Source organism: Vombatus ursinus, unplaced genomic scaffold (genome assembly GCF_900497805.2).
Source record: "Vombatus ursinus unplaced genomic scaffold, bare-nosed wombat genome assembly UNPS02014841.1, whole genome shotgun sequence".
Classification (NCBI taxonomy): Eukaryota; Metazoa; Chordata; class Mammalia; order Diprotodontia; family Vombatidae; genus Vombatus; species Vombatus ursinus.
The window spans coordinates 17113430-17136610 of record NW_020954619.1 but is presented as its reverse complement, the minus strand read 5'-3'; the positions used below and the strand labels follow the sequence as shown (position 1 = coordinate 17136610).

At 35.3% G+C, this 23181-nt stretch overlaps 1 protein-coding gene across 7 annotated transcripts in view; it reads left to right on the top strand.

Moving 5' to 3' along the window:
• PLCB4 (phospholipase C beta 4) overlaps positions 1 to 23181 on the top strand; it is a 473095-nt gene that overhangs the window by 157551 nt on the left and 292363 nt on the right. For all 7 annotated transcript variants that reach the window (XM_027840353.1, XM_027840351.1, XM_027840358.1 and 4 more), the window contains one exon: positions 16228 to 16286. The gene's annotated coding sequence lies outside the window, so the exon portion shown is untranslated. The remainder of the gene's footprint in view (positions 1 to 16227; positions 16287 to 23181) is intronic.

Here is a 23181-nt window from a genome sequence, read left to right as displayed (position 1 = left end):
ATAATTTTCCTGATTTCAAGCCTTGGGGTGAAACTGTTCAGCTGACATGTTTTGGTTTTCTTGAGTATACTGCATTAATCTTTTACTTTTTAGACTGAAAAACACAAACTACCGGGTATCCCCAAAGTCTTAATGCAATCGCCGAAAACTGCATTAAGACTTTTGGATCACTCTGCATACCATGTCCACACCCACCCTCCATGCTATTTTAAAGTTTTCCAATAAAGCAAGTAAAGCCTATCTCTATTTTTGCATCCTGTTATTATGGTACACAAAGCACCACCTAACCTTATGTCTGCAGTTTGGGTAGTTACCACTAGCAGGCATTATTGTCTTCTTAGATGGTTGAATAGGTTTCTCTATTCAATACAAGTTTTACTTTTTCTAAGCAAAATATTTTGAAATGATAGTATGGGCAGATATTAAGCAAATAGAAAGCAAATTGGATATGATAGTAATAAGGAATAACATTTAAAACATACTTCAAGGCACATGTTTGCTAATTCAGTAATAAACTTTGTATTGGTACTAGTTAACAGTGGCAGTGCATGGTATTTTGTCTTATTTTCCTCATTGCTTTATATCCCAAACTTCCAGGTCTGTTCATAATCAAGCAAGCCCCCTGTAGGTTAGTCTTGCCATATTGAGGCATGAGGTAGCTGGGTAAGTATGGTAACCTTTCATCTCATTAAATCACTCTGTTAAAGGTTACTTTTCTCTTAACTGTTGTCTGTTCATAGCAAGGCAAAATTGTGATGCCTTTCTTTTTATTTTTCACCTAAATGAAATTTAGCTTAACTGAGGGATGAGAGGTTAGGTCTAGCCTTTCTTCCATGCCATGTTTGGCTGTTTCAGCTAGTTGAGAAGGACGGGATTCCCTCTGACCCATTTTGGATTCTTCAGAGCCCTTGCAGTCTACTCTATACATAGTTAAGGATGTTCACTAACTTATGTAATTCTATTGAAGCAGTCAGGTAAGTTTTGCTTGCTACCTTCCTCCTCCTCTACAGTCCCTTGAGTCTCTTCTTGTGGAAAATTTTGGAAAGCAGCTATCCATTTGCCTCTTTAAATATCATAACATACTCATCTAGAACCAAGCTTTCATTGCAGCAACTTCCTTCTACAATATAGTTCACAACTGCCCCAATACAATTATTATTCATTTGTTTTTAAAAATAGAAATTTATTTTTATTTATGTTGGTAAATATTTCCCAATTACATGTGCATTTTTTAAAAAATTATTTAAAATTTTTTGAGTTTCAAATTCTCTCTTTGCCTCCTACTTGGACCTGCTTGAGAAGGCAAGCAATTTGATATTGATGATACATATGAAGTCATGAAAATATATTTCCATATTAGCTATGTTATAAAAGAAAACACAAAATAAAACAAGGAAAAGAAAGTAAAAAGTGCATACTTCAGTCTGCATTCAGAGTTCAACAGTTCTCTCTCTGGAAGGTGGATTACATTTTTAATCATGGGTTCTTTCGAATTGTCTTACATCATCTTCTTGATCAGAGTAGCTAAGTCTTTCACAGTTGATTGTCCTTACACTATTGCTATTACTGTGTATAATGTTCTCTGTATTCTTCTCACTTCATTTTGCATGAGTTCATATAAGTCTTCCCTGGTTTTTCTGAAAACCATCCTTCTTGGCAGTTCCTATAGCATCAAATTTCTTATTCCATCACAATCATCTACCACAACTTGTTCCACCATTCCCCAATTGATGGGCATGCCTTCAATTTCCAATTCTTTACCACCATTAAAAGAGCTGCTATAAATATTTTCATACATATAGGTCTTTTTCCCTTTTCTTTGGGATATAGACTTAGTAGTGGTATTGCTGGGTCAAAGGATATGCACAGTTTTATGTGCCCTGGCCACGCTGTCCCAAAAATGTTCTTGCTCCCTGTGGTACCCCATTCACTGGATGTGTGCTCGCTCTTCTTTGCCCACAACCACAGCCCGGGGTCGCTTCTGGTCGGCACTGCTAGGCCTGGTTTCTGGAAAAAGCAGGGTGGGGGGTGGGCGGGGAATGTCTTTCAGTCTTCTTCCACTCAATCATCTGCTACTTGTTAGATGAATGTTTGTGAGATAAAAGTTCCTGAAGTGAAGTTTCTTGAGGCCTAGTCTACTTCCTGACAGAGCTACTCCAGGGCCTGCAGTTTGTTGATTAAATAGAAATAGCCTGGTGTCTAACACTTCACTCAGGCCAGACCTCAGCCCTGGAGGCTCTGTCTTTTCTGAGGTTCTCTCAAATTATCTTAGGAGGACAACTACTTTACCCCTTTGTTTTTGCTGCTCTACATTCATTCTGTGGTGATTTTCTGTATGTTTGTGGAGGAAATTTGGAGAGCCTAGAAATTTCTGACCTCCTCTTCCATTTCCTCAGAATGTTCTCCCTTTGGACATAGTTCCAAATTGTTCTCCAGAATGATTGGACTAATTCACAATTCTGCTAATAGTGCATTAATGTCCCAATTTTTCTACATCCCCTCCAGCTATTTGTCATTTTTCTTTTCTGTCATGTTAGCCAATCTGATAGGTGAGAAGGGGTACCTCAGAGTTGTTTTAATTTGCATTTCTCTAATCAGTAGTGATTTAAAGCATTTTTTCATGTGACTATTGATAGCTTTGATTTCTTCTTCAGCCTATTCACATCCTTTGACCATTTATCAAATGGGGAATGGCTCTTATATTTTATAATTTTGGCTTAGTTTCCTATATATTTGAGAATTGAGGACTTTATCAGAAAAACTTGCTGTAAATATTTTTTTTAGTTTCCTGTTTTCCTTCTAATTTTGGCTACATTAGTTTATGCAAAAGATTTTTAATTTCGTGTACTGTAATCAGAATTGTCTTTTTACTTTCCATGATTTTCTCTACCTTATGTTTGATCATAAGCTCTTCCTTTATCCATAAATCTGACAGGCACATTTTTCCATGTTTCTCTAATTTACTTAAGACATCACCCTTTATGTCCAAATCATTTATGTATTTTGACCTTACGTTGACATATAGTGTGAGATATAGGTCTGTGCCTAGTTTCTGCCAAAAATGATTTCCAGTTTTCCCAGCAATGTTTGTCAATTGTTGAGTTCTTACCCTAAAAGCTTGGACCTTTAGGTTTGTCAAAAACTAGATTACTATGGTCATTTGCTATAGTCTATCATATACCATTCCACCACTGTATATCTTAGTCACTCACAGAATGTTTTGATGCTTACTGTTTTATACTATACTTTGAAATCTGAAACTGCTAGGCTGCCTCCTTCACATTTTCCATTGATTCCTTCTATATTCTTGACCTTTTTTTAAGATGAATTTTGTGATTATTTGTCTAGTTCTAGTCTGATATCGCATTGAATAAGCCAATTAACTTAGTTAGAATAATCATTTTATTATGTTAGCTTGCCCTACCCATGAGCAATTAATATTTCTTTGATTGTTTACATCTATCTATATTTGTGTGAAATGTTTTTGATACTAGTAATTTGGTTTTCTTCTTCCCCTTTTAAATTAAATTAAACAATGGTTTATCTATTTTTTCCATAAAACCAGCTCCTAGTTTTATTTATTGGTTCAATGTTTTTTATTATTTTTAGTTTTATTAATCTCTCCTTTGATTTGTTTTTTGACTCACTCTTTCTTTAGGATTAAATTATTTAGTTGCTGAGTAATTTTGAGACTGTGCTTCCATGGGCTTTTATTAAATGTAATTTTTGATTGCATTATGAACTGAAAACAGTGCATGCAATATTTCTGCCTTTCTGTATTTGGTTGTAAGGTTTTTATGCCCTAATACATGGTTAATTTTTGTGAAATTGCCATGTACTGATGACAAAAAGGTATATTCCTTACTGCTCCCATTCAGTTTTCTCAAGAGGTCTATCATGTATAACTTTTATAACATTCTATGCATCTCTTTATTTCTTATTTATTTTATGGTTAGATTTATCTAGCTCTGGAAGGGGAAAGTTCAGGGCCCCCACTAGTATAGTTTTGCTATTTCCTTCTCTAATTCATTTAATTTTTCCTTTAAGAATGTGGATGCTATGCCATTTGGTTTGTATGTGTTTCGTATTGATAGAACTCCATTGTCTGTGGTTCCTTTTAGCAAGATGCAGTTTCCCTACTGATCCCTTTTAATTAGGTCCATTTTTGTTTTTGCTTTGTCTGAGATCATGATTTTTACCCCCTGCTTTTTCTCCATCAGTTGAAGCGTAATAGATTCTGCTCTGTTTGTCTCTCTCTGTTGCAAGTGTGTTTCTTATAAATATCATATTGTTGGATTCTGGTTTCTAAGCCATTTGCTCTCTGCTTCTGTTTTATGGGTGAGTTCATCCCATTCACAGTTATGATTACTAACTGTGCATTTCCCTCTATCCTGTTTTCTTCTCTTCATCCTCCTCCTCTTTTCTTCTTCTTCTTCTTCTTCTTTTCTCTCTCTCTCTTTCTGTCTCTCTCCCCCCTCTCCCTCCCTCCCTCCATCTCTCTTTCTTTCTGTCTTTCCCTTTCTCCTGTTCCTCCTCTAAAGTCTGATTTGCTTTTGATCACTTCCTTCTTTTATCTGCCCTCTTTGTTTTGTCACCCCTGCCCATAATTTTCCCTTATCCTCTTCTTCTTTTACTTTCCTGTTGAGTAAAGATAGATTTCTATTACCAATTGAATTTTTTCCCTCTTTGAAAAAATTTAGATGTGAGTGAAGTTCAAGCTTTTCCCCCTCCAAACATGTTTCCCTTCATTGTAAAAAGCTCTTCCTTACATGCCTCTTTATGTGAAGTAGTTTCCCTCATTCTTTTTCCCCTTTTTCTCCCAGAGCATGCCTCCTTCTCATCTATCATCTCACTCCAGTACCATCTTTCTATGTAGAATCCTTCTAACTGCCCTAATCTTAGAAGATACATGTATCATCTACCTGTGTAAATAGGTAAACAGTTTAAACTCATTGAGTCTCTCATGGTTTCTCTTTTGTGTTTACCTTTTTATGCTTCTCTTGAGTCTTGCATTTGAAAAATCAAATTTTCTATTCTATTCTGATCTTTTCATCATTAATGCTTGAAAGGCTTCTATTCCCCTAAATATCCATTTTTCCCCTTGAAGGACTATATATAGTATTAATTATATTTTTTATATATATATGTCTATATACTATTAATATAATAGACAGTATCCTGTCTATTATAAATACCCGAATTAACTATAAAGGACATATGAAGAAAGACACTATTTGCATCCAGAGAAAGGACTGATAAATAGAAGTATATATAGAATAATTTTACATATATATGCCTATTTTTGCCTAATGGTAGCCATTTCTAGAGTGTGGCGGGAAGAAAAAAAGGAAAAAAATTTACAAGATAATTTTGTTGTATTTTTGAAAGGAATAGCAAGTTGTGCATAATAGATTTGCAGTTTCATGTACAATCATCTTTTTATTGTATTGTGTTATTTATTCCATAAATTAAAATAAAATTTAAAAAATAAAAATTCATTGTTGCCTAATATGGGCAAGGCAATATTCTATAAGATATAAACAGTAAGTTTTACACTACTTTTCATCACAAATTATTACTGACAGGCAGTTAGTTGATACAGAGGAGAAAATGCTGGAGACGATCACTAAACTGTTTTGACTGGCTCCAGTACAAATTTATGTTACATAACCTCAACTGGGCCCTCACTTCTGCCAGGCAGTCCTTTTTCCAGTCCCAAATTAATTCACTATCCTCTTCACTACAATGGCTTTTATAGCTCCCTTCATCTCTTTTGAAGCCTCCCATCACCCCTCCCAACCTGTCTGTGCTGAGACCCTTGCTATATATTATTACTGAAAAAAAATGAGACCATTCATCACAAGTTCTCTCTTCCTTCTTTTTTACCTCATATCATCCAGATGCCTTCTGCCACAGCCTCCTTCTTCACCCCTGTCTCAAATGAAAAGATGGCCCTTCTTCTTGCCATGGCAAACTCCTCTACATTCACAAATAACCTCTTTTTATTCTGTCTTCTTTAGTGGATTGCCACTCAATCAAACCTAATCTGTCACTTACCTTATTTTATTATTTATTAGCTTCCTCCTTACTGCCTACAAACTTGCTTGCGTTTCCCCATCTTCAAAAAGCTTCACTCCACTTAATCTATCTCTTTCAACTACCTCATCCTGTATCTCTTTTCCTCTTTGTGGCTGACTGACCTCCTTGAAAAGGCATTCTGCAATATATTCCACCACTGCTTTTCCTCTTACTCACTTCTTAACTTTCTATAGTCTGGCTTCCAACCTCATCATTTAACAAGAACTTCTCTCTCCAAAGTTAACTGATGACCTCTTAATTGATAAATCTAATGGCCTTTTCTCAGTCTTTAGCCTTCTTGACTTCTCTAAAACCTTTGATGCTTCCATAACCTTCTTCTCCTTGTTATTTTCTTCTCTTCTTCATTCTCTATGTTTTCATGACACCCCCGTCTCCTGGTTCTCCTTCTACCTATCTAAATGCACCTTCTCAATTTCCTTTGCTGTATATTTATCCAGGACATTCCTGTTAACTATTAGTCACCCACAGGGCTTTTTTCTTGGGCCTTTTTTCTCTTCTACCTGTTTCATTTGGTGATCTCATCAGTTCCCAAGAATTCAATTATCATCTGTTGCTGATGATTCACAGATGTACTTGTCCAGCCTTCACCTCTTTGTTGACCTTGTCTCACATCTCCAATTTCCTGTTTGACATATCAAACTAGGTATCTTGTAGACATCTTAAACTCACCATGTCCAAAACTGAACTCATTAACAGAGTTCAAAACTGAAACTCCCCCCCACCCCAAACCCTTCCTTCACTCCAGGCCATCTTCCACTCAGCTGTCCAAATGATCTTCCTAAAGCATAGATCTAATCCCATCTCCTTATTTACCCCCTCCTTCCTCCCTTCCCTTTCAGTAACTTCAGTTGTTCCTTGTTAGCTCCAGGATCGATTATAAAATCCTACATTTGGCACTGAAAGCCCTTCACAACCTGGCCAGTCTTCTTATACCTTACATCCATATGTACTTTACAATAGAGGGGCACTAACTTCCTTGCTATTTCCCAAACAAAAATTCATTTTCTGACTCTAGGCATTTTCACTGGCTATCACCCCAGGCCTGGAATGCTCTTTCTCACTCTCTCTGCCTTCTGTCTTCCTTTTAAGTCCTAGCTAAAATCCCATCTTCTGTAGGAACCCTTTCCTGATCCTTCTTAATTCTAATGTCTTTCCTCTGTTGATTATTTCTAATTTATCCTGTATATAGTTGCTTGCATGTTATATTCCCCCCATTAGACTGTGAGCTCCTTAAAATCAGGGCCTCTACCTTTCTTTGTATCCTCTGTGCTTAGCTCATAGTAGGTACTTAATGAATATTTATTGACTAATGGGGCTTAGGAAGACCTGAGTAATTTGGGCCTCATGTGCTTAAAAGCTGTGTGACACTGGGCAAGTCACTTAACCTCTATTCGCTTCAGTTTCCTTATTTATAAAACAGGAATAATAATAGTACCTGCCTCTCAGGGTTGTTCTGAGGGTAAAATGAACATTTTATGTAGAAATGCTTTGCAAGCCTTAAAATGTTATACAAATGTTAGTTATCATCATTACCATCATCTTCATCATTATTAATATGTCATAGTCTATATACACAGACCATTTGTGTGATTAACATCTATTTGTCATCATCAGAAGAATACATTTTTGAGCCCTGATATTATTCCAAGGATTGATACCATAATCAGAATGCCATCTCTGAGATATCTATAGGACTTTTACATTGAAAGAGAATTCCTTCTCCTATTCGGGCCCTATATAGGAGGACATCCTCCATAATACTTGTGGACCAGTTTCAAGACATTTTTTCTGGAGACATTTGGTCAACACATTCCAAATATAGAAAACTATAGCAAAACAATTTTAAGCCATTAACAGAAAGTACAACTTCTTCAACAGTGTTAATTAAAACACTTAATTATTTTTTATTTTCTATCTTCATCGCCCCCAAAATGTATCTTCATGATCACAAATCTTGACTCGATTGATTATTGGGTAATGTAGGAGGAAAAATAATGATTAATTTTTAAATGAAATTTATATGATTTATAAAACTTTACACAGTCTCCATTCCAGTGAAACTGGCCTAATTGGACACTCAGTCCACTAAGTCCACAGTGAATCCTAAATCAAGTTTAGGATTGCAGTTAGAAGTTTAAAGGAAAAGGTGAATGGATATAGTTCTGAACATGTGTTTGGCAGTGACAGTAATGATAATTAAAGCTGACATTTACGTAGCACTTTTAAGGTTTGTGAAATGATTTATTCACAGATTTTCATATGATCCTCACAACAGTGTGGTTAAGTATCACAAAATCACAGAATTTGAGAATTGAAAGGAAAGGGATCTTACTGGCCATAGTCTGACCCATACATGTAAGAAAATAATATATGTGGTTTTCTTAATTTTATAGATGACAGAAATAAGGTCGAAGTGGCTAAAGTCTTTGACCATGGTTACACAACTAGTAAGAATCAGAAGCTAGATTTGTTCCTTGATATGTTCTTAATACATACCAACATTTTTTCCACTATACCACATAATCTGCCTGTGGCAATCAGGAAAGCATAAGAATGTGATTAAGATCTTCCCTGAGAATTTCTCTCTTCTCATCTTTTTAAGTGTAGTTACCCAAAGGAGATACTGTAGGTGTTGTGCCATTCCAAACAGCTGTTTTATGGTTGATTGCAACTTTAGCTAATATAAGCTGAAGCCTTTTTACAAGGATAAAAATATAAATGTGTTCTGTAAGACATGAAATTCAAGAATTTTCAGAATTGACAAATTTGAAAAAGCATGAGAAGATATAGATATATTAAGATTGTGTGTGATCAAATGTGATTGTACTGGTGAAGAAGATATTTTAGTTTTTAAAAATTAATTTGATATAATTTTACAAATTTTTATTTGTAAGGAATTTTACTAGGTGCTGAAGGGATACATAGTACTCATCAATCTAATTCATGATTTCTCAAGTCATGTAAGGGTAAGCTGTGGGATTATTTTAGACCATTTTTATTTGATTTTATTATTTACAAATCTACTCAGTCTAGAATTTTTTAAAAGTTAATGCATCTATATATCACCCTGGGAATTGTTTCTTTCTTGAGTGTTCATCCAGGTTTGAATCATTTCTAGGTTTCTCCTGCTTCTTTTCCTCCCTTTCATTTAATGGTCAATAATAGCCTAAGCCCAAGCCTCTGTGGCTCATTGTTTAGATTTTTAAGGCTTAGAATGAGTGTAAATAGCAATTGTTTTCTGTTCTGGCCAGAAACTCTGAAGATTTTTCCTTACACAAAATGAGACCTAAGGAAAGACCTTAATTTAGACAGGCCAAGGTCACCTACTGCATCCTGGACCATTACCAGTTGTCATGACCTTTGTCTTGACACTAGACTCCAATGACTCTGGAGGAGAGAGGAAGGCTGATGACTTTGTGCAGCTCTGACTCACTCAAACCCAAATCATGAGTGAGTGAAGACATCAACCTCATGATGTCATTGGTCTTCTTTGAGAACAAAGGATGAGTAGCAACAACAACCCCGTCTGGCTAGTGTTAACTTATGACAGAGTACTGACACTAAGCCGTAATGTTTCAATCTTTTTATCTGTTTGGTTAAATAGGGTGCCTAGGAACATAATGTCAAAAATCACAAGAGATAGTTTGAATCCCAGTTCTTCCAAATACTACATGTGTGGCATTAGGCAAAGTGCTTAACAATTTGTTGTATAAATTGTTTTCCTGGTTCTTTCCAATTCACTGTGCAGCACTTCATATAAGTCTTTTCCAAGTTTCTTTGAAACAATAGTGTTTGCCATTTCTTATGGCACAATTGTATTCTGTTACATTCATATACCATGATTTGTCTCTTCCCCAATTGATGAATATTCCCTTAGTTTTATTTATTAGAGTCAGTGGCATTTTCATATTCATATACTGTTATCATTTCATTCTGACATTAAAGTCATAAATATGGACCTGATCCAAGAGTCATCTTATACTTCTGGAAGGTTAATTATGCATTTTTCCTGGATGCTCCACTGTGATGATGGTTCATTGATATGGGGACTTCTTCCAGATTGCAACCAGTCCTTGTCACTCCATCATGTTTCACTCATCTGTGTCCTTCCATAAGTCATCTACAGTGGGTCTACCCAATAATCCAGGGGCCTTCCATTATGACTCTTAAAATGTTATGAATACTAGTAATCTTGTCCCTCTCTAATACTATATGACTGATTCCCCTTTCTTTTTCAATCATAAATTTCTTCAAATATATTCCTCTCATTACTTCTCACATGCAATTATTGGTTATAAATGTGTTTCAGCCTATTCCAACCCATCCTGCAAGATTCCATTGCCCTTTCAGGGCTCCTTGATTTTAATTCTATGGAAATTATAGTAGTTGATAACTCCAAGTCATACCACAGCACTGGAAGAACTCTATTAAAAAGTGGTCTTCTGTCTCAGGGTGAAGCTTGGGGTCATGAAAAATACTGTTCAGTTTTCTAAAGGTAAAATGGGTTGCTGTCCTGTTCAATTCTGGGCCTAGCTCATTGTCCATCTACAGCGTCTATTCAAGATGGATGTCGTGATCGACCACCTCTTTAGTTTATCCAACTATATGGCATAGTCTGGACAATAGGCATTTTCCATTTGCTTGTTTTCTGGGTGGTATTTAGGAGTCTATGGAATGTTCTCATTTCTACCTTCACATCTGCTATAATTGTGCCCTTTTTTGAGAGGAAGTAGGGTGAAGTGACTTGCTCAGGGTCACACAGCTACTAAGTGTCATGAGTTTGAGGACAGATTTAAACTCAGGTCTTCCTGAATCCAGGGCCAGTGCTCTATCCACTGCACAATCTAGCTGCCCCTGTGCCCTTCTTTTTACCAACACAACCATAACATTGGATCAGGTTCTTATCACTTCTCACTTGGACTTTTTCAATAGCTTTCTAATAAGTCTCTCTGCCCTGTCTCTCACCACTACAGTTTATCTTCCATCTAACTGTTAACATGACTTGTTTAAATTATAAGTCTGACCATATTACCCCCATGTCCATTGGACATCTCTCTTGATACATTTTTCAAGAATTTTGTATGATTTGGCACATATATAAAAGATAAAGTGTTAGAAGAGAGCCTTTAAGTGATATTTTTTTCTACCAAGTCAAATGCTTTTTTTAAAGTCAGAAAATTAAGAAATATCCCACTGTGTTTTATAGTAGAATTATTATTAGGATAGTAGAATATTATAGCAGTAAGAAATAGTAGAATTATTCTCTTTATTTCAGTCAGTTGTGTGACTATAAATATTTGGTCTGCTATAGAGATTTGCGTTTACGTAAGCCTGACTGTTTCCTTCTCTGATCTCCATCACGGATGCTTTCAATCTATGTGTATATTATGTAAAAATATTGTATATAGGAAAGCAATTGTATTAGTCAGTGTTGGTATTCCTACATTTGCTCTTTTGTTCTTTTTTTGATAATAATGTCAAAGGCTTTTGCTTTCTTTTGTTTTTGTTTCTCCACAAATGTAATATCTTCTCTTCTTTCAAATAACTGAAGAATTGATTCTGGAATGCCTTCAAAATTGGATGGACTCTAGAACAGAGATCCTCTATGTAACCTTGGTCTACTCCAGCAGCTATTCCCATCTTTTGTAATACTACTCCCATGACATGACAGTGATATGAAAATTCAATATGCTATAAAGTGAAAAGTCATTATTTACAGTGCCGCCTCAGCATCTGAGACATGAAATGTTGATAATGAAGGGGATTCTCTTAATGGGATCATAAATTTAGATTTGAAGGGACCTTTGAAGTGATCACATCCAAACGTCCTCAATTTGCAAATGAGGAAACAGAGGCCCAGAGAGTTCTTTGATCAAGGTCATGGAGGTAATAAATGCTAAAGCTAGGGTTTGAACTGAAGCCTATTCCTGCTTCACTATTCTCACACAGTATGTACCATTATGGGGAACAGGAGATGATGTTGTCTGGTGCTGCCCATGTAAATTGTACTAGCCGACATCTTCCCTTGCCAAAATATTCCTACCCACCGCTGAAAGAATCCCCCCTAGCCTCTCGTATGCAGGCTGATAGAACCTCTCCAAGCTTGCATTCTGCTTGTAGATTATTTGATAACCCAGGGTTATTGCCTTGCTGTGATTAGACATGGGATTTTTGTGAACTTAGGAAATTTATAAGGAAAGTAAGGACCTAGAAAAAGAGAGTTTTTGGAAACTTTTCAAATATTAAACCATCCACTAGAGGATAGCTCTCAAACTCATAATTTCATAATTTCTCCAGAGTTCTTCCTCATTGATATTTTGACATGCTTTGGTAAAGCTATCCAGTTTGGCATTTAAGGTCTTCATAATCCAGTTCAAGCCCACCTTTTTGGTCTTACTACAGATCACTCTCCTTCATACTTTCTAGAGTCCAGCCACACTGGTTTATTTGCTGTTCCTCACATATGGAATACCCTTGCCTGTGTGTGAGTCTGTCCCCCAAGCCTGAAATAAATTCCTGCCTGAAATAAATGGCAGTACTCATCTTGGAATCACTCCCTTCAAAGTATAGCTCAAGTGCTTTCTCCTTCATGAAAACTTTCCTGATTCCCCCCATAGTAGTACATCCCCCCAAATTATTTCATTTTTACTATGTTCGTATCTTACTTAAACATATAATCACCCCCCCCCCCCGCTAACTTGGGCTGTAAACTACTTGAGGTCAGTTTAATTTCTACCTTTATATCACCAGTTCCTAACAGAGAGTATAGTATATCATTAAGCACTTAATAAATGTTTACTAATGTATTGATCGTATAGTCCAGGGTTCTTAATCTTTTTTTGTGTGTGACATAGACCCCTTTGGCAACCTGGGGAAGCCTATGGACTCCTTATCACAATATTATCTTTACATACATAAAATAAAACAATAGAAATATATTGGAGTATTATAAAATAATTTAAAAACAATTTAATGGACCTCAGGATAAGAACATTTGATCTAGTCCAATGCTTTCATTTTTACAAATAAATAAATTGAGACCCAGAGAAGTTGAGCTGACTTTCCTGAGGCCTCACCTTTAGTCAGTGACAGAACCAGGTTGTGAGCCCAGGTCCTTAGACTCTAAATTCCATTACACTATACTTAGATTTCTGGCCTCAGTCTCTTTACCTTTAGATTTCTAATTTGGCAAGCCATCTCAGTACAGTATATATTGATGAACTAAGTTTCAGTTGGATTTAATTAGGTTTCAACTCTACTGTTTGGTTATGATAACCTCCTCAATCCTGACGGCCTTTTTATCCAAATAAAGTATACTTTGCAGTTAGAGATATAATGAAATTTTTTGGGCATTACCAGGAAAACCATTTGGAACTATGGAAAAAAAGTTAGCATCTTAACTTCTTACCTGAGTTTTCAGAATTCTACTACCATGCCTAGTGATTTTCTAAGTTGTTATGCCTCTATTTGATTTCCAGATAACCTGCTCCCTTCTCCTCCTTCTTGAAAGCGCCCATTATTAGTGTTCTATATTTTTTAAATTAAGAGTATATTGATAACAATTTTAATTTGAGAATTGTTTGGAGAATTTTATTATAATGCTTGATAGAATTGAAGATACCTTCGAATGTTCTTTTTGTTGGGAATCACCAATTTATAAGTGCTAGTATTTAGCTACTAGTTGTTGCAGTGGATAGAGTGCTAGATGTAGAGTTAGGAAATTTTTAATTCAAATGTAGCATCAGACATTTACTAGCTGTGTGATCTTGGTTAACTTGCCTCAGTTTTCTCATCTATAAAATGGTGATAATAATAGCACCAGCCTCCCAGGGTTGTTGTGAGGGTCAGATGAGATAATATTTGTAAAGCATTTAGCATAGCACCTGCTGTATAGTAGATTCTGTCTAAATGTTAGCTTTTATTAAAGTGCTTTGCTAACCACCAATGATAGCCATTAGCTATGTGATACAAAATCCAGTGGCAAATTGCGTATTTTTTTTGTTTGCTTTAGCCCTATTGACAAGGCACAGTTACATATCTTTGTTTTTAGGAAGTTTTTATTTGGTTCCTCATGACATACTCATCAAGAAACTAGGATTGTAAATTATATGTCACGTCGCCCCATCTATTAAAGTATTCCCATCCTAACTCTTCCTATAACCTGTTGTAATTCATTAGGCATAAGTGCAGAATAAGTCAGTGAATTAACTAACAAGTTTTGCAAACACGAGATCATGTAGAAGGCATCATGCACACAGGCAACCAAGGATTAGGGGTCTTCTTCAGGTTCGATATGAACCAACTGTATGATATTGCAACTTAAGTATCATCCACCTGGAAGCTGAGCTCTGTGAAGGAATATAAGGTGGAGAAATTGATTTTCTTTATATTCTATATTTTTTAGACCTTTGAGTATGAAGTGTGAGTTTCCATGTTTACTGTCAGATGTTTAGTACCTAGAGAATTCCTATAGGAGAGGAAAAAATGATTATTAAAGTTTCATGAAATAGCTTCTCTGAGGAAAGGTCAAAGAAATGATATTTATTTGGAGTAGAATAGAATAGAGACTCTTGAAATGTATATAGTAGTATTCTTTAAATATATGGAATGATAGATCAAAATACATAATCATGAGTACTAGCTATATGATTGTGAGTAAGTCAGTAAACCTCTGACTGCCTCAGTTTCCTCATCTATACAATGGGGATAATAATAGAACCTACTTCACAGGGTTGTTATGAGGATCTATTAAGGTAGTGTTTGTAAGGCATTTAACCCAGTATTCCCATTTCATAGTTGAGGAAACTGAGGGAGACACAAGTTAAGTGACTTGCTCAGGGTTACACAGGTAATAAGTGTCTGAGGCTAGATTTGAAGTCAGGACTTCCTGACTCCAGGCCCAGTGCTCTGACCACTGTACCACCTAGCCACAGGTCACCATTAGGGAGAATACCTTAATTGCCTGGCTGCATTTATTGGTATCCATTCTTGTGCCTGACCTTTGCTCAAAACCTAAACCTGGCCAATTAACTTTACTATAGGTACTAATTGACAGCAACAAACCAACCAAAAAAAAAAAATCTGTTGTGAACGGGAAATAGACTTACGTGTCAGGGACTTAGAATAAACCTCAAACAAGGCTTGTATGATACCTTTTTTGCCTTTCTTTGTGTCTCCAGCACTTAGTACAACACCCGGCACAAGTAAATGCTTAATGAATAAATGCTTATTGAGTGGCCACCTTTAATTTTGTGTCATTATATTGAATTGAATCGAAGAACCATTTGTTATGAGAGCTGTGAGATGCTAACATACATTGCTAGGTGATAGAGTATCTCCATTTTAAGGATATGAGCACATGGTGGCCTCTCTGAGACAGATAATACATAGCACCTTTTCCAACAACTTTTTAATATATTCAGTTCCCTTAATTCCTTTCCCCTACTTTTCTCCAAATTTCAGAAGTGGAATTTTCCATAGATCACATGCTTCTATGCTTTCTTTCCCATTTACCTATGTATTTACTACCTGAGGTTGAAACATGTGGGATGGATTTTGAAACCTGAAACTCAAGAAAACAGAAGTCCGACATCAAACTGGAACCCACATGAACCCTGCTCTTAAATTTCTTTACAAATATAATATAAAATAGATATAATTTGGTAATATCTGTGTAACATTTTACTATACTTACTTCCAGCATATAACAACTTTTCCACCTTTAGCTAATCTAGTACAATAGATGGGAAAAATATGATCTATCTGAGGTAGCTGTCAAGTGAGAGAGCAAGGACTAATAAATGTTCATTTTTGGAAGATTTTAAACAAAATATTCTTGTTCAGCTATTGTATGTGCCTATTCATTATTTTATCAACTTAAAATATTTTCAAAGTAAAATGCAGATAATTTAGATAATGAATAGCATTAAAATATATACTTTTACAACAAATTTGTTTTTCTGTTCTGTTACAGTTTTTTCTGTTACAGGAATTGTTTTTTAAAGGCAGTAAACTGCTTTTCTATTGTTATTATTAATTCTGTTTTGAACTGGAAAGCAGGTATAGGTAATGTGATTTTTATAAAAAAAAAAGCCTTTGTATTGATTTTTGTTTGATTTCATGTTTCAGAGAAGAAATTCTCATCTACCTGACTAGAGGATCAGTCCCCGTTCATCAAGAGCTGCTCTGTAAGTACTACTGCTTCTATCCCAGAAAGAGTTTGCTAAAACATTTTGTCATGACTATACATAAATACTCTCATCCTTCCACATTCATGTAGTAAATGTAGTACACACTTAATAAATGTCTGTTGCATCCATACGGGTAAGTAGCATTATGTTTAATAGAGTGGTTTTAATATAACCTAAGGCACTCCACTTCCTAAGGGGAAATTTTGTGACAAGAAAATATAGGTATATGAATAATCAATTATGGAAGAAACATGAGGATAATATAGCAAGCAACCTGGTCCTTTTATTATTTATAATTCATTGCAGCACACAATGATATTTATGAGTGAATTTTTAGATATTAGTTATTTCCAGAACATATTTCTTATCATAATATCTATTTATGCCCATTGCTTATTTGATATTAAGATTGAAGTTGTATGGCCTTCAGTATTATGTGAAGGATCAATTTTATTTATTTGACACAGGGAGGCAGCTTAATATAGTAGAAAAGAACTGGATTTGGAGTCAGAGGACCTGGGGTTCAATTCTTGACCGTCTCACTTACTAGCTGTGTGACCTGGGCCAAGTCACTCATTCTGCCTGAGCCTCGATTACCTCTTCTAGAAAATGAGGATGATACTTGTATCACCTCACTAGGTTGTCGTGAAGTAACAATGAGTTAAGTTATATAGAGTACTTTGTTAACTGTAAAGCACTGTAAAATGTTAACTTTATTTTGGACCAGACCTATGATCTCATTCAAGTGGAACCTTTTTTCAATAAAGCAGGCTGGCAATTAACTTCTCTGAAACTCAATTTTAAAGAGTTTCTTGGGCCTCTGAGAGTTTAACTGAACTGGCCTATTGTCACAGGAACCTTGTGTCTGAGACAGGACTTGTACCCTCATTTCTTCTCGACTTGAGGTTCGGTTCTTTCTCCTCTGTTCTGCTGCGTCTCAGACTATAACTATGGGCAAAATAATGGGCTTTTTTTGTCTACCACTAGTTTCCAAAATTGAGTGATATGATTTTTTGTTAATAAGGAGCTTGTGTGTTTTATATACATGTAGACACATAGATACTTTCTGTTTTTTTTCTCTAAATTTCCTACCTTTGGTTTGTAGTATTCACCTGTGGTTTAAGTCAGGGTAGTTGTAGATATACATTTTGCAGTATGTGGTCTATGATCAGGCCATCCCTGCCTTACCTCTGTGAGTTTTGTTTCAAAAAAACTTTCCCCAAGGTTTTAGCTAAGTTAAAACATAAAATAACATTCATTGTAAGAGCCATCTGTAAGGGATATTCTCTTTTGTCATTAGGTTGAGCATTTAAAGAAAACCTTGGCTGTTTGAAACATATTCACTAAAATTCATCAGAGAATCAAAATAACGAATATCAGAACATGTGAACCCTTATGTGTCTATTCTCCAACTGCTATTATGAGTTAAAATGAAGAATATGTCATTTATTCCTTTACACAAAAACATATTTTATAGCAAACAGATAAAGGATGACAAATTTTTCTAAAAAATTTATGAAAGTTTTAAATTAAGATGCCAGATTTTTTAAAAAATATGTTATTTTCTCTCAAAAGCTTCCAGTTAAGGGCTGCAGTCTGTAGGTAAAGATTACATATTAGTAGTCAGTACAAAGTACCTCACAATTTACAGTATTTTACCAAGTTATCAGAATTTAATAATAAAACAAGACTATCAAGAAAGAAATCCATTGGTGAATTGCCCCTACCTATTTTTTAGTGTGGCGTTATTATATATTATTCTCAAGTGATGACTCATAGGCTGTGCCCTAACAGGCAAAATGAGGTGGGAGTACTGACTGATGTAAATCAGTGTAGAGGAATAATGGCAATCTATTCTTCCCACAGCAGGCAGAGTCTGAGATTTGTAGGGACCTCACTTTAACTCTTCAGTTTGTCTGTGCAGTCCCTGCTTACCTGTAGTTGCTATTTACCTATACAAATGCTTTAGTCTTAAACATACATTAAAATTAGTTATATTATTATAAGTCCTCCATGCCAAGTGCTTTAGGGTTTATAGAAGTTTATATATCTTAAAAATTCTAGGGGCAGCTAGGTGGCGCAGGGTATAGAGCACTGGCCCTGGAGTCAGGAGGACTTGGGTTCAAATTTGATTTCAGACCAGATACTTGACACTTAATAGCTGTGTGATACTGGACAAGTCACTTAAAGTTCTATACAAATATGAGTTGTCACTGTCATTATCAGCATCAGCATCATCATAGCTCACATTCATGTAGCATTTTAAGGTTTGCAAGGTTCATTACATATATTTTCTCATTTGATTTTCAATAACATTATTATCATTAAGTAGCTATGAATGATTAAGCCAGAAATTTTAAAATGGGAAAAAATTGTGACTCCTCCCTCCTCCTCCTCCTTCTCCTATACCCAGTAGTTGCATTTAAACATTTTCAGGTACAAACAACAAATTTTCCATCGTCTCCAAGATTACAAATGTCTAGCATGATGGATGTGAGATTTTCTTGTTCTATATTGAATGACTATTTATTCTATCATTCTAGTCTTTGGAGCATATTGGCTATTCTTATGTTGTAAAAAATCACATTTGCCCAATGATTATTCAGAAGTTGTTCAAAACTCAGTCACAACTGAGTAAGCACTCTTTCAGGTATTATCTGACAGTTTCATCTTCTGCTAATACTTAGTTAATTTGGGGTTATAAACTCATAATAACTGCTATTTTTTAAAAAAATTGCTATTTTGGATCCAAGGATATTATACTTTTGGTTCTTTTGAGTTTGGATTCACTGAATATTTCAGGTCTTTTTCATGTGAACCATTATCAAACCTGGTCTTCTCTATCCTATATTTTTGCAGCTGGAAAGGAGTGTATTTGTTTAAATCAATAAAAATCTACCTTCTGTTTCTCCCACCAATTCTGAAATAATGGAAAAGAAAACCTCAGTTATAAATGTGTATAGTAAAAAATCAATTCCACGTTGTCCAAATGCAGTCCAAAAATTGTCCAGAATATGCCTCAATCTTCATTCTTCTGAGTTTTCCACCTGTCTGTTAGAGGATATGTAGTATGTTTCATCATTAGTCTTCTGGAATCAATGTTGAGCCCTCTTTGCTAGACTTAGAAACTCTATTTACCCTGCTACACAACTTAAACCTTACCTTTACTGTCTCCAGACCTCTTTCTCTACCTTTCTATGCCAACCATGGCTAGAAAAATTACTTACTGTGATTTTTGTTCTTCTAATTTCTTGATCAGGTTTGGTCTAATGTATCTGCTTGTATGTGGTGTATATATGTGTGTGTGTGTGTGTGTGTGTGTGTGTGTGTGTGTGTGTGTATGCGTGTGTGTGTGTATTTGTGTTGGGGGAAGCCTCTGCTATATTTCTTCCTGGTACTCCACCATCTTGGCTCTTAGGTCTTACTCATTTTTTTGAACACACATGCGAGTCTGCCTTTTTAATTATTGAATTTTATCTTATTCCTTTTTATAGGTCAGAATTTCTTAACCTGTGGTTTGTGAATTTGGTTTTAAAATATTTTGATAACTGCATTTCAATACAATTGGTTTCCATTGCAGTCCTATGTACTTTATTTCATGCTTTTAAAAACATTATTCCAAGAAGGGCTCCATGCCCTTCACTAGGCTGCGCAAAAAAGGTTAAGAACGCCTGTTCTGGATTATTATTTTAGCCTGCTGAGGTCATTGTGTATCTTGATTCTACTTAACAAGGTATTGGCTTTCTATCTCCTCTTTGTGTGTCGAAAACTTAAGCTTCAGTTATGTCTTCAACAATACAAAAAAACCCAGCACAAACAACAAAACAACAAATTCATGAATGACAAGTAATAATGGATGGCCGAGGGAGATTTGTAGGCAATGCAATGGATTGACATAAAAGCCATTTAAAGGGGAGTAAGGAAGTGGTTGTGTGTAGGTCCAAAAAAGAACAGAACCTAGAAATGGAATGAATAAATTTCTTAAAGAAGGATCAGTTGTGCTAAAACATCTTTTCCATTCAGTCTTGCTTTTTAAAGGAACGTGAGCCTTTCTAGGTACTCCCATCATGGAAGTTTGAAGGTGCCTCTTAAAGGATTTTATCCCAGTTAGGGCAATCAACTTATCTTCTTTATGTATCACAATCTTTTGAGTCAGATGTGAAAAGCACTACAAGGGCCAGAATAGATATAAGCTTTTCTGAATCCTCAGGCTGCTTATTAAGTTTGTTTCCTGGGATTGGAATCAGAGGCCTAATAACAAAGGATCAAAATATTTGTAGCACTATAACTCCCTCCCCACTTAGGTTTCTCAATTTCCATACAGATGTTTACTTCCTTGACATGCTATGCTGCCATTCATTGTTTTTCTTCTATATCTTTCCTTTAGAGAAAGTTTCATCTTAGTTGTGAGCCTAACCCTACCAAATTTTAATGTCACTTCCTTATGTTAACATTTCAAGTACACATTGGTTATTACGTGTATACTGTGAATTGAACTATTGATATCTGTACCCTATACCCACCCCCTGTAACCCTTTCTAACCCTCTCCCCTGTGACTTATATTTTTCTGCTTCAGTATCCCCTTGGGTCTTCCAGAAGGCACTGGAAATAGCCCAAATCATTAAAACCATGTTCCTTTCAGTGGCCTAATTTGTTTTTATTTACTTTCCATGTGTCCTTTTTAAGTCACCACTGAAATAATTTTGTGGGTATTTTCTTGTTGGGGGGTGTGGTACAGGACAGCCTTTAGTTCTTTTTTAAATTAATTTTTTTCTTAATTAATACAATCTATTTTTTTCTTCTACCCTTCACTACATGGAGAGGGGAAGGAAAGCAAATTTCTTACAACAAATATGCATAGTCAAGCAAAGCAAATTCCCTCATTGACTATTTAAAACAAAAAAACATGTCTCATTCTGTACACTATTTCAGGAGTTGGATAGTATGTTTCATCAGTAGTTCTTTCAAATCAGGGGTGATACTTATGTTAATCGGAGTTCTTGCAGCTTTCAGAATGTCTTTATTCTCTTGCTTTTGCTCATTTCAATCTTTAGCAATTTATACATGTATTTAAAATTATTGATTTTATAATATTGATATTATAGCATAAATTGTTCTTGCGGTTCTTCTGCCTTCACTGTTCAAACAAGTCTTTTCATCTCTTTGAAATCTTCTATTTCCATATATATGTATATGTATTTATATATTTTTTACAGCATAATAGTCCGTTCACATACACAATTTGTTTATTCCTCATGTAGGTGATATACTTCTTATTCTAAAGGTAGAAGCCTATCCTTTGCTTTCTCTTTTACTGTGTTTTTTCCTAAGACCCAGGAATATGTGTGTATATGTGTAACGCACACACACACACACACACACACACACATATTTTTTTAAAATTTTGTATTCTTGGGCATAGTAGAGAACCAGAAAATGACCTAATGAGGGTTAAGAATGAAAGAATTAAACAAAATTATCAAAGAATTAAAATAAAATAAAAGAAGTAAACAAAAAATCCTAAAAGAAAGAGGAGCTTATCTTAAAAGCTACCAAAACTATTTTATTCTTTTCCATACTTTGTTGTCTGTTGGGTAATAATCATAGGTCACAAAACAGGGAGATAGTATTTTGCAGAAGATCCTATTATTTCAGGCAAGGAAAAACTTCCTATGAGAGCATTCCAAAAAGTCTGACATAGTATGTTGAGTCATTCCATCTGGCTAGAAGTTTTGCTATTTTATAATGATAATTGATAGCAGAGGAGTTGGTGGCTGGAAAAAAATGACAGTGTTAAAAAAATAAACAGAAACAAAACTATGGAAGAAGTCATACATGTAGGGAATGATTTTAAATATCATAAACCTATCATTTAGGTAGGAGAACTGTCCTTGCCAACAAAAAATACAATGGACTGGAATTTGTGCTAACAAGTGTTATTTATGTACATTGGAAATATATAAAATGTCATTTAAAAAACAGACATTTTAAAATGAAATCGCCGGCACTTCATCAAAGTGATGGGACATTAACTGCATTCCTGGCTGTAGTAACTTCTCACTTGGCTGATGATAGAAGACAGACATTTGGAATGAAAAAACCAAGGTAACTAATAGTCAATTAATCTCTTTTTCACCTTTATACTTAGTAGTTGTGTGATCCTGAGCAACTCACTTAACTTTTCTCAGCCTCACTTTTTTTATTCATAAATAGGGATAATAATAAAAGTTACCTCTTACTGTTGTAAGGAAAAATTTTATATGTATTTATATATAAAGTGATTTGCAAACCTTAAAGTGCTATAGAAATGCTAGTCATTTTTATTATTATTATAAAACCATTTATCAATAAGCATTTATTAAGTATATCTTATGTTCCAAGCATTGTGTCAGTCACTAGGGATAAAAAGACAAAAGGGTAGGGTAAACAGTTCCTGTCCTTAAAGAATTTACAGTTAGGTTGCAGCAGGGTTTGGGGGAAGGGGGAGGATGAGAGACAACATCTATGTCTATAGGTGTATGTAAAATAAGAATAAGGGAAATTTAGGGGAAATGTACTAGTGGAAGGGAGAATCACAGAAGGTCTCAGAGTATTGTCTGAACTGAGCCGAGATGAAGACAGAGGTAAGAAGAGAATACAGTTCAGAGAAGGTGGATAGCCAATAAAAAGGCAAGAAGACAGGAAATGAATAGCCTTTCATGGAGAACCATAAAAAAACTATTGATTTGGCTGGTCTGCAGTGAGTGGGAGGTAGCACTGTGTGATACAGATAGAAAGGTAGGTTGAGGCCAGTTCATCAGGGGCTTTGTGTCAAAAAGAAGAGTTTGTATTTTATCTGTGAACAGGCAATCATAAGTTCATGTAACTTATGTAAAAACTAGGTTTATTGTA